The sequence below is a fragment of the Canis lupus genome, chromosome 9 (assembly GCF_048164855.1).
Source record: "Canis lupus baileyi chromosome 9, mCanLup2.hap1, whole genome shotgun sequence".
Taxonomy (NCBI): Eukaryota; Metazoa; Chordata; class Mammalia; order Carnivora; family Canidae; genus Canis; species Canis lupus.
Genome location: NC_132846.1, coordinates 31,178,417 through 31,192,018, shown reverse-complemented (window position 1 = coordinate 31,192,018; position 13,602 = coordinate 31,178,417). Strand labels below are relative to the sequence as shown.

Genomic DNA, 13,602 nt, shown 5'->3' with positions numbered 1-13,602 from the left:
TCCTGGCTGCATTAGGATATCTTGTACTTTATGGGTAAGGAACAAATAATTTGTTAACTGAACAAATGATTGCTTCACTTTTTTCAGGTTTCAGGTGGGTAATTACTTGGGAAAGCAACACCTTCAGTTAATTCCTTAGCCAATGTACATATAGGCAACTGCAATTTTCAGGAAGAGCTTTAAATCTCAGGGAATTCAATGAATCACATTTAAGTTAAAGATGCTGCAGTATGAAGCACCAGTCAAAATGCCAAAGAAAAGGCAACCAAGGCACCATGTTCAAACTTCTTAGTGAGGCTTCCGTCTTAGAAAAGTATCCCTTGATGGTTTATTTCCACCAGGGCATCAGAGACAGCAGCCTGTTCCACCATCTGGGTATAATAAATGAAGAATTTGAGTCATAAAAATTTCTACCCAATTTAAGATGCACAGTATTGCTTTTCTCAAACTAACTGCCCCTGGCAGTTCTAGTTAATACTTCCATTCAAAACACACACACACACACACACACACACACACACACACACACACAAAACCAAAACCTTAAAAGCCTCTTAAACTGACATTTAAAATAATTTGGGAAACAATGCTAAGGTTTAATCTCTTTTACATCAAACTTCCTGTGAGATATGATTGTACAAACTTCCCCCAACTCTTCCCCACTTATGGCAGACCTGCTGGGAAGCAATGTAGAGGATAGAAGTCAATGTCCCCTAGAAAAACAAATGATAGGACAATGTGCATTTTAGATTTATCCACTGAACAGAGCCTAACCAACAGCCACAAGAGCAAATTCAATAAAGAGGACTGGATTCTACCAAGCAAGAACAAAATGTGTGTGGTTTTTTTTAATTGCTATTCTAAAGTTTGAATCTTTGTCACGCAATGCCCATAATTTATTTCCAGCTCATAGGAAAATATTTTCTACTTAACTATTTGACTACTACAGCCTCTGTAAGATACTGGTGTGAACCAAGAGTTAAAGACTTAAAAGGTACAAAAATGTATTTTTTCAAAATTAACTATGAGTCATCTTTGATTGACAGACTCTTTAGAAGAAGGAGGAGAGAGAAGAGGAGAAAAGAAATCAGAATGAGAAAGAAATATCTCTTCCACCTCTCCTTAGTAAAAATTTAATTTCTTAATTAGATTTTATTAAGACAAACCAAATTTAACAACCTAAATTTAACAACCTAAAAGAAATCACAAGTCAAAAATTCTTAAACTAACTTTATAAGAATGTAAATTTCTATACATGAAAAACAAATAGAAATAAGTTGGCTCAAATGTGACCAAGAGTTACTTTCACTATTGTGCAAAAGCTCATGCATGTACATAAGTACATAAGAACATCAAAATCATCCCTTCAAAACTGAACAAGGGATACAGACTCTCACAGATGGAGAAATCCAAAATAAAGAAACATGGAAAAAAATCAACTGCACTAGTAAGCAAATAATTATAAATTAAGGAAAAATGCTATGCTTTATCTAGTAAGCCGACAAATGTTTAAGAATGATAATATTCATTATAGTGAATTTGCAGTGAGATATAAACTCTTCAACATTTCTAGGCAGAGTGTAAATTAGTTTAACTTTTCTGAAATAATTCTTTTTTTTTTTAAGATTTTATGTATTTATTCATGAGAGAGAGAGAGAGGCAGAAACACAGGCAGAGGGAGAAGCAGGCTCCATGCAGGGAGCCCGACGTGGGACTTGATCCTGCGACTCCAGGATCACAACCTGGGCCGAAGGCGGTGCTAAACCGCTGAGCCACCCAGGCTGCCCCTTCTGAAATAATTCTAACTATAAACTCTAAAAGAATTTTTAAAACACAGTCTTTTTAAGTCAGTATATTCATTTATAAGGTTCTGTTCTTAAAAAAAAAAAGTCAAAGAAACTCACCAAAACTTATGTAGCAAAATACACGCAGTTTTCATATAATAGTGGAAGATTGTAAATAATCTAAATTATAGCAATAAATAACCAAGAGATTTCACAGGATGGTATATGATGTTATCATTTAAAAAAATGTTTCTAAAAGTAAGTGATGACAATAAAAAATGCTACCCATGGACTTAATGAAAAAGTGGGACACAAAACTATATATGCACCATGACCACATTTTGGTTAAAATGCATGCATAGAAAAAAGACAGGAAGGAAATAAAGAATTTATCAACAACAACAACAAAAAGAATATATCAACAGAGCATAAAGGAATACTATATTTTCTTCTCTGTACTTCTGTATGTTCTATATGTTTTATAATAAACATTCTTTAAAAAAATTCTGATTTTGGAATCATGAAAATAGAGATGCACTATTGACACATCCTTGTCAGATCAATGGGATATAAACTTGGTTTCAGAAGGAAGTCAGTAAGTGCAAAAAATACATTTTTTGAAAATGTATTTTGAAATGTATTTTGAAATACATTGTATTTGAAATACAATGTATTTTGAAAAATACATTTCTAATTTTGAAATTCAGAGCTCAAATTCAACCTGATCCATTGAGCTTTCCATGGAAACTCCCTTAAATATTCTAACTCAAAGAAAACTCTCCCTTCAAAAATTCACATTTTGTTTGCATGCATCTTTTACTTAATATTTTATAAATATCCCTAATATTGATATCCTGTCCTGAGACCCTTAGATGTGTTAACTGTTATTATTCCCATTTTATAGGTGGGAACAATGAGGCATAGAGCAGTTACATAACTTGCCCAGAATCACACACCTAATAAGTGGTAGAGTAAGGATTCAAATACAGTTAGTACGACTTCTATACCGGCTTTCTCTACCGCATTTTAGCATGTTCTGTTTTGTGGGCATTTTATGTGTGTTTAGTCTCCTCGGTGATAGTACAGTTGCTTTCTAGTCGTGTTAGGGGCAAGCATAAGACATTCCTAAAACTTCTTTTACTTGTCTTCAAAAATACCCAAGATGGTGCTATGGATTAAGGATGCTGACCATAAAGAAAGCAAACAAGTCAAATGTATTTATATAAGCACCGAACTCTCCAGGGGGAGTACTTTAGAGATCAATATTATTGATTTTCAAGGCTTGTTCTCTAGACATAGATCTCTAAAAGGCAAACTATAGCTCATCTACACAACCGTATGTTCCAGTCTTAATTTCTCTGACACAGCAACATAGAGACTAAATTTTAAATTTTTAAGGTTTATTTGAGAGAAAGAGAATGTGCATGTGTGCACGCAAGTGCAAGTGGGGAGAAGGTCAAAGGGAGACGAGGAGAAGCAGATTCCCCCACTGAGCACAGAGCCTGACCTAGGGCTCCATCTCACTACCCAGAGATCATGACCTGAGCCAAAATCAATAGTCGGACACTTGACTGATTGAGCCACTCAGGCACTCCAAGACTAATAGAGAGCATAAACAGGAGGAGAGGTAGAAGAGGAGGAAAAAGCAGACTCCCCACTGAGCAAGGATTCCCAACATGGGGCTTGATCCTGAAGGGGGAACACAGGGCTAGCTGAGGACAAGGCACGAGCCTGGGGCAGCACATTGACAAGTCCTTGAAACAGGCAAAGGGACATTCCTCTTCAGACTCAACTGCCTCGATGTTCATACTTTGCTAAGGGCAGAAGGCAATCTTTGCCCAACTCCCAGGAGCCTGTAAGTCTACTTTAACCTATAAAAATTCCTTTAGAAATTTCCTTTATCTCTAAACTCCTAAGATACATGTTGGCAATCATCCCCCAAGCACATGGTCCACCGATACACATCTGAAGGGTCTCATGACTCAGGTTTTATTGGACGGTAATAAGTGACCTTTTCCCAACAGTAGCTAGCCCCCTCAAGGTCCTGGAAACCATGCTTCCAAAATTCCTTAGAGAGTACAGCTATCCTCAATTCCCTCCCAATACCCTCCCAATTCCCAGGTATATAATCAGCTACCCCTCACAGGCCCCGGGGCAGCAGCTCTTCCTGCCCACGGGTCCTGTCCCGTGCTTTAATAAAACTACTATTTTGCACCAAAGATGTCTCAAGAATTCTTTCTTGGTCATCAGCTCCGGACCTCACCTATATTCCAAAACTTCATCAATCCCAGGACCCCAGGATCATGACCTGAGCTGAAGACAGACACTTAACTGACTGAGCCACCCAGGTGCCCCTAATAAAAAATACTTTTAATTGAAAAAAATCAAGATGTCATTGTGAACCCCCTTTCATATAAATCTATTTATTACCTGTGGAATTCTTTTGGACAAATGCAATTCAAAGGTAGAAAACGAGGAAGGAAGAAATGAAAGACACTCCTTTTGCATTCTTGCCAAATAAACAAGCAGTTTATAGACTTGGCTTCTGAAGGGAGTCAGTGAGTACAAAGCACAGTTTTTGTGCTACCTGCTGCCTCAGCCAGCTTGGTAGTGGAACATGTTTAATAGCATGTAATGTGATGCAAGTTTGGGGGGCAAAGAGGACAGAAAATGCAATGTCTCATCCAAGTGAAATTATTGGGGAATTCTGGGTTTATAGATTACCCAGATTGCGTTTTGGCCAGATGATTGAAGTTAAGATCTCTAAATGGATAGAAAAAGCGGCTGGACATTTACTGACCAGGGCAGTTAAGGACTCTATGTTACAGTTCAGTTGAAAGCCAAGCCTTCCAACAGTGGCCCCTGACACGAAGGCTGGCACAGTCTTGATTCAGAAGAAAGAGTGCCAACTTGTTGAATCATCAAATCATTTCCTAGAGCAGATATTTCTTGGATGTCTCCCATGCAGTTTCATCAAGGCAAGGATCCTATTTCACGTATGAGCTCATAGCCCAAAGAGATGTCTATATGCATATTCAGAGAAGGGTTTAAAGGAAGACACAAGAATATTTTTTAAGCATCAAGGTGCTGAAGGCAATAAAGGAAAATACTAGGCTTCTAGGGCTGGAGTGTTGAAAACACAGCATGATCCTTGTAGATTGCTCTGACCACATATACCTTTTCTAGAGACTGTCACCATGGTTCTTACATCCCACATTCCTTTCCTTTTTAGAAAGCTGTTGTGCTATGTACTAATGGAAACTGGCAGCTCCATCAATAAGAAAACTTTGAAGTTTTGGTAATGTTTGGAAGTTTACATTTATTGGATCCTATCTGTCTTTCCAATTCCTAAATGTATAAATAGCATAGCACCCTACTTTGGTAGGTACACAATGTATGTCATTAAATTCCTGATTCCTTTTATTGCAACGTGGACCTGGTGCAGTAAAAAACCATAAGCCCATTTTATGCAGTTTTTCTTTTCTATTGTCACTGTGACATAAGATGATATCCCTGTTGAAGGGTATTTTGGTAGAGCATCTTCTGCTTCAGGGGTTTACTATGGCAACCGAAAATCCAACTGAAATACCTACCTACAGAAAGAATTTTAAGGTTGTCCAGCAACTTGCCTCTTTCTGTTTATATCTACATCCTCACAGTTAAGCCTCTCAAAATCCTTTGTGTGTGCCTCCCCTCCCATTTTTCAGACTGCAGAATTTCCCCAGTGTTTCTATCTGCAGGGAATGGCAAACAATTTCCTTACCTGCCACAGGCCATCGCCATCACATTTTAATTGTCTTCAAGGCTTTTAGAAGAATCCTGTTGAGACTTTGGAAAACCTGGTTTCTAGTACTGAATGAAGGAAAACATGTAATCTTTGTCTTATTTGCAAATAAGTGAAGATCCTTCTCCCAAATAGCTCACAGTAGCAAGGATCAGCGTCTTTAATATGATTTGAAAGTGCATAAAGGCGCATGGAATTATGCACATACACATATAAATACATACAGGTAAATGCAAACAATCTTTAAAAATTATTGGTTGATTCATAGTATGGAGTTAACCAAAATTTACCTGCAAATGGCCAAGTCATTCATATTCAAATTAAGAGTCTTTTAGTGTCATTCAAAACAATTAAGGGTATTGCCCTAAAAAGATAAACAGTGTAATAGGTCTTTGAAGTAGGAACTGGTTCAGCTGCCTTTCTCCCCCAATGTAGTTCCTTCAAAATCATCAAAGCAATGTTCTTAAAGTGTGAATGTCTTACAAGTAGCTCCTAATAGATTCACCCTTCACTCTGTTTCTCACTAATCAGAGGTAACCTGACTTTTACATTCCTAATTATGCCTCTTTCAAAGAGCATTAAAGCTAATATTGGTTTTAAATGGTCCTAAATGCATCTCTGCTTTTGACCTGGGCTGCTCTGAGCAACATACATCCTGATATTAGAGCAATCCCAAAGACAGTATGTCCCAAGGGCACTAGTCAGTAGGACTTCCCCCCCACCCCCAGGGTCATTTCTCTTTCTTTTCCCTGAACCACCTGCAGGATGTCCCCTTAGATTTCCTTAGACCCCTTCCAGAAGAGTCCAAGTTTTTCAAAGGCTCACTCTAGTCTGAAAGAGTGATTTTCAAATTTAATGCACTTAAAAAAACATAAAAACCAAACCTTTATGGGATATTGTTAAAAATGAAGACTCCTGGGCCCCAAATCCCAAATATTGTTAATCCAGTTAGGGTGAGGCTGGGATGTGCATTTTAAATATGCAAGCTAACCCATGCAGGTGTAGTTGATCTGCCTTTTGAAAAATACTGTCCTGTAGAATAATGTCCATTCTGGACCCAAATAACTTTTCAGGCTTATCTCTACATTAACTCCCAAATCCCAGCCTTAGTGTGTGTGTGTACATACATGCACGCACACACAGACATTAGGCCCCAAAAGATGACACACAGCCTCACCTGTGTGCTCCTCCTGTTCTCTCAGCTTTGAATGTCCTTCTCTATCCTCCCACCATGTGAAATCTGTTTTTGAGGTCTTACCTAGCTCTGAAGCCAGTCCTAATATCTCAAACTAGAATTCCTCTCTTAAAATTTCTGGAGCACCCAGTTTTTATGTCATGTGACCCTTAATAAAATATTCCTTGCGTTTACATTTATTTTTTAGCCTACCAGCGTTCATTATTAAACTGTAAAATACTTGATAAGTATCAGATGTCACTTATCTTTTTAGTCCTAGCAGAGAGCTATGAACAAAATAGCTGCAGAGTAAATGTTTGTGAAATTAAACTTACTTTAGCTAGGTCTCTTAGATGTATTTAAGGTTAGTTTGTTAATATTTTTGCTGTCTTCCCTTGGATTATTGAGGCAGAAATCATCTCTGAGGTAGATATAATACACAACCCAGCTAGCCAAAATTTTAAGCTGCCGTGTCTGCATTTTGAAAGGCTGCTTATCTTGTTTTGCTAACTTTGAGTTCCAGAATCTTACCCATATTACACAAGCTGTAAATATAAGTATCCAAGTATAAAAATATTTAGGATTATTCATTAATGAGGAACTTAGAAAGATACCAAAATATTTACTTAAAAATTAAATGATCCTTGGGGTACCTGGATGGCTCAGTCAGTTAAGCATCTGACTTTGTTCCAGCTGAGGCCATGCGCTCAGGGTCCCGGGATCAAGCCCTGCATCTGGCTCCCTACTCAGTGCACAGAGTCTGTTTGAGATTCTTTCTCTCCCTCTGCCACTCCACCCACTTGCACTCTCTAAATGAATGAATGAATGAATCAATAAATAAAATCTTTTTAAAAGATTAAATGATCCAATAATTAGAAAACTTTATGTTCATCAAATTAGCAAAAAATTGGGATCCCTGGGTGGCGCAATGGTTTAGCGCCTGCCTTTGGCCCAGGGCGCGATCCTGGAGACCCGGGATCGAATCCCACATCGGGCTCCCCGTGCATGGAGCCTGCTTCTCCCTCTGCCTATGTCTCTGCCTCTCTCTCTCTCTGTGACTATCAATAAATAAATAAATAATTTTTAAAAATTAGCAAAAAATTAAAAGGAGTAACATTATATGTTACTTGAGATGAGCACCCCCGGATATGATGGGAGCATAAACTGGAACAAGTTTTGGAGGAAGGTGATAGATTAAAATGTAAAGTGTAAGAATTCACTGACCCAGTCACTCTACTGTTTCGTATCCTTCTCAGAGAGATTCACATACAAATATACCGAAAAATACACAAAAATATTCATTGTATCATCAAGTGCCATAGCAAAAGACCTATCAGTAAGGAGAAGATATAAACGAATATGGATATGGTCATGCTACAGGGTATTCATACAGCAGTTAATTATGAGATACATCTATATAGGCTGACATGAAGGATCTTTAATGTATATTCTTGAGCTTCAAAGGAAAGTTGCTGCACCTGTATTGTAGCATATTCTCTCATTCTTTTTTGAAAGCTGATCCTGAAAGTCAGTAAGATACTATCTCCATTTAAGTGCAGTTGCAAATGTAAATTTATGTGTAAAAAGGCACAGAGGAACATATTGCAAACTGGTAACATGGGCTCTCCCTCCTAAGGCAATGATTGAAATTGGCACAGTAAACGTAGGGGGACGGAGAGGTGGGGGGCAGCCAATAGGAGACTTCTCTTTTATTTGTATTGTCTTAATATATTTTAAATGAGCTCCTATTCATGTATTACTGTCATTGTAGAAGCATTTTACATAAATGACTTGTGCTGCAAAATGACTACATCCTACTACATATTTTGTATATGCATATTATACATATACTATATGTATAGTATACTATATTATAAGGTTAGCTTCAAGCTGTAGTTACCAAAGGATGTGCAGAGATGTCTGATTCCCTTTCACGAAAGACTGACACAGACATTAAGTAGCCTGTCGAAAACAGAAATCTGTTCGCTATGGTAACGCTCAGTTTCTTCCTGTTTCCATGGGTTCTCTTCTCAATGTCCAGGTGCCTGTATGTTACACTTGCCCTGTCTTATCATTATCCTATCCCAGGACTGAGGAGAAATTACAGAAGTCCTTACTCTCTACATCTACATAAATATTAAGCAGGTTCTCCAGAGAAATAAACCAAAAACCTAGATATAGATATATAGAAAGAAACTTATTATGAGTGATTGGCTTACATGATTCAGAAGGCTGTGAGGTCCATGATTCTGCTGGAAGTCCAGGAAAGCCAGTGGTATAGTTTCAGTCCAAACCCAAAGGCCTGAGAACAAAAGGAACCAAGGATATTAAGTCCTAGTCTGAGTCTAAAGGTCCAAGAACCAGGAGCAGCAAGGTCTGAGGGCAGAGGAAGAGGTATGCCTCAGCTCAAGCAGAGAACTAACTCTCCCTTCTCCCACCATTTCATTCTACTCACGGCTTCAGTGTATTGGATGATGCCCATCTGCACTGGTGCACTTCTTTACTCAGTGTACAGATGAAATGCTAATCAATCTCATCCAGAAACACCCTTATAGAGAAATAATGTTTGGTCAGCTGTATGGGTATCCCTTACCTAGTCAAGCTGACACCTAAAGTTAACCATCACAACCCAGTGTTGCCCATTGCTTTGTATATTAGCCAGGAATGGCTGCACAGAACTATACTTCTCACTAACATGAGCAGAAGCCACAGCTTCTGAATGGTATGTTCTCTGCATGCCAGAAGAGAGGAATATCTTTAACTCCTTGTTCCTATAAAGGCCACTATGAATGGGGGTTCAAGCCAAAAACGGATTTTGTTCTCCCTTTGTTCCTACCCCTTGAAAGAAACAAAGAAATCAAGTTATTCCTTATTTTTGTGAGTCTACTGTTTCTATTATTTTAGAAAGCCCTCCTTAGGAAAACAAATTAGAGGTTACAGGTAAGAATTGCTAGGGTCCCCCCTGACTGAGATCCTTAGAAGAGACATGTTAAGTGTACAGTCCTAAAACTCAAGCTTCATTATGCTCTTGATAAATCCCATTTGCTTGAGGTATCATATCAGTAAATGTGCACCTGGGGCTGTTTAATCATTTCACATCCACTGTCAGGTGACTCACAGGGCACTTTGTGTAATTTAGTAAACATTAACTACTTAGGATGATGGTGACTTAAGTAACTACCTAAGAACTAAAAAAAAAAAAAAAAAAAGTAACTACCTAAGAATGGGGTATATGAACACATATTATGCCTTAAATTGCCCTAAGATAAAAAGGTACATCCTATAGGTCATGGTTAAAGTAAACTAAATCCATCTTAATACTAAAAGAAAAAACAGTGAAACATGCAGTGCCTTCTAAGGATCCACAAATTTAATGAATACAGATAGATCCCGTTTTATGACAACACTGATTAAAACAAAAGAGGAGTTCTATTATTTGTAAGAGTTTATCAATACAAATTTTACACGTTTTAGTTAACAAACTTTACAACTGTTAGAATACCTGTAGCAAAAGAAAATTGTTTCCCTTGTAGTAACACTGTGATTATTGGAGTTTACACTATTTTCAGTGCCTCATGCTTTTGGAGATCACACACTGACATTCCCTTGAAAAATGTACGGACAATAGAAATAGTACTTCGGATTTCGCTTATGGAAAGCTGCTTGTAGTTAAGGGTAGTGTCTTGGAACAATGTGGATCTCAAGCCAATCATAGGCCTATCCTAACATAATGGGGTGGGAATACTCACAGTCACTGAAGACCCATGATAGAGGCAATGAGAATTTGAGAAAACCTTATTAGAATTTATTTTTAATATTAAATGGGGGAATTTAGGCAGATTGTAAAGTTGGTCTTTACATAAATATTCTGGTAAAGTAAGACATTTTAAATTAACAATAATCTTATTCTATCTTATTAGGTCAGGCAAAGACGCATTTCCCGGCATCTTCTCTGTGTATTTGGCAAATAATTTCTCTGACTTAAACTCTAGCAATCAGAGTCACCACCATCATCATTACCATAATGTCTGCTACAATTCCTAGGAGCCCCTCTCTGATCAGTCACTCTGCTGAGCACTACATGCATATGCTCCTTCCTTACTGTGAGATAGATGAGATCGCACAAAGGCACATGTTCCTTAAAGACTGTTTTGAGAACTATGCTCAGAGCAGACATTCACTGTCTTTACACTTCCCTGGTATATCAGTTAGGAGTCTTCCAGTAACAAGTGCCAGGAAACACGAAAGTGGAATTTTTTTTTCATCTGTCACTAAAAATCCTGATAGGACCTGTAGAGGCCCTTTTAGGCAGCCAACCTGAACAATGGTAACCTGAGTGAGCTAGAAGGGTCCACAGTGACCACTGGGCTGAATACAAACAGGCCCATTAGGTGACCCACCTCAAAATATCCATAAGCCATAGTTGACCAATGGGCTATTTTCAATTGGGCACAGGTACCAAAAACGGAGAACTCCATATGCTCCTCACCTCCCATTCCCCCACCACCTTTTGACACACAGTGTCTGCTTTGCTGTCCTGCCTGATGCTTCCTTGAGATGTATTCAGTAAACTTCCATCTCTTTGGTTCTGCCTTGGATAAATCCCTTCACCACCCAGGCCACCAGCCTACACCTGATCCGGTTGCCCTCCAGGACCACCTTCAGTGGAAGCTTGATCTGACGTGTAACATGTGTTTTTCCCTGTTCTTCCATTCTGCCTTCCTCAGTGTTTAGCTGCTCTAGAAAGCTCCAGGCTTTCCCCTTGAGATTAAAAAATGGAAGAAGAGAAAAAGGAAAGCTGCTAAATTCTACGACTCTCACATTCTCATCAGGCACATTGATTAATAACATTCTCAGAAGTTCTTGGACTCATCTCTTTGACTCTCATTGTCATGTGCCCAAACCACATACTATCACTGTCACAAAGGAGCAGATAAGATAAGGTAACTGGCTTAAGGAATCAGTTTACCCTTTGGTCTCAGGGTAGGATGATAATTCTCATGGATGAAAATGAAGTGGAAATAACTTCCTCACAAGGAAAATTTTGGTGCTGTGGTCAAGAAAAGGGAAGAATGGAGGCGGGAGAGACCAGTATAGATATCAAATACATGTCTACTCTACCTGCTAAGTGTTATTCCTAGCTAGATAAGAGAACCTAAAATTCTAACATAGCATCTGTTCATGTGCATTCAGGTAAAAATCATAAACAAAATTGTTAGTCCCTCATTCTCCTTCCAGTTCCTGAACAAGAGGAAAAATTTTTTTTATCATTATTTGCGATTTAGAAAATCCTACTAAGAAATGCTATATTTAATTACTAGGTATATGGATTTTCTTCTCTATGAGAAAACCATGGTGACCTAATGACCACTGAAGTTAAAATCTTCTCACAAAGCAAAGATAATTTATGCAAGAGGAAATGGGCCCCAAAATAATGATCCAGATAATAGATCTTAATGTTCTTTCTATTCTTTATAGAGATTTCCAAGTCAATCTGACTGCTTACACCCATGCACACCTTCATAGTATATATCTTTTGAATTTTCTTATACAGATATTTTTTACCCTTTTATTGAGATTTATTGAATTGCCAGAAACACATTTGTAATTGCTCATTGTGAAGAATTGAAATGTGTTCAGTGTTAACACATCTGAGTTTAAGATTGTTACATTTATTGCCAACATTGTACCCCAAATATGAGACCAAGATAGAATATTGTGTCCTGCACTGGTGAACCAGGTATGGACTTGAATTTTCATCAGACTTAACAGCAACAACATAAAATGTTTAAATGTGAATAAAACCCAAAAAAGTGAAAGGAATTTCCTTTTTCATATGTTCACAAAAGACTGATGTGGAATCAGTCTTTGTGGTGGTGGTCAGTTTACCACAGGAAGTGCTGTTCACCCTGCATTTAAATGGAGAGGTGGAAAATGTGTTGGAATAGGACGGATAAAAATTGAGTTCTAGACTAAGCTCTATCAATCACTATCCAGCTCTGTGACCTTGGGCAAACTACTTTATGTCTCTGGGTTGCACAATGTACAGCTTATGTACAGATTATCTTTAGAAGTTCCCTATCATGAATTTATTAGAATTTTGTGAAATGAATATACCTAAGTAGGGAGCTCAGTTTACCCAAATATCTAAAATGGAACATTACCATCCATTTCCCTCCTAGGAAATTGATATCAGGTGATAGACATAGAAAGTTTGTAGGACAATTCTGGGTTTTACAAACAAATTTCCACGTACCTCTTTAATTTGCGATTACCTTAAGTAAGCAATTCCCTTTACACTTTTATTCAAAAATAACAAGCTGTGTTTGAAATGCTGGTATACACCATTTATTACGCTCTCCAACCCAAACACGAAAACATTTGTACTTATGTTATGACTTCACCTGGTGGCTTTCATTTTCCCCAACATAAAGACAGGGTGAAGCAAAGTAATAGAAAAATAGAAAACATCTTTGTCGGAAAATGAGATTGCAGCTGTGTAACTGGAGCACACAACCATAAATCAGAATGTCAAATCCAAAACACATGACTGTTTGCAAGTTCTCCATGTGCGCTCTAATGTGATTACAGCCTGGTTGCTATTATGATTTAAAACAAAGTCTTTCATGCTAGAAACAAAATGCGGAATGTGAGCCGCCTGGGGGAGAGAGCTGCAAGCGAGCTAGCGACATACCCCTTGCTGTCAGAGAGGTGGGCTACAGTATTTCAAGCGCTGGTTTGTCAGGTGTGAGAGAGCAAGAGGATACAAGAGGAACCTTGGCAGAGGTCTTAACATGAGGGACAAATTAGCCAGCAGTGTTCAGCTCAGCTTGACAATCTGAAATTAGCTTCTCTCTCTC

General features: G+C 38.1%; 1 long non-coding RNA gene across 6 annotated transcripts in view; it reads left to right on the top strand.

Moving 5' to 3' along the window:
• The window catches only part of LOC140639396 (uncharacterized), a 103,630-nt gene that overhangs the window by 41,133 nt on the left and 48,895 nt on the right, over positions 1-13,602 (top strand). The gene's annotated exons all lie outside the window — the stretch shown is intronic.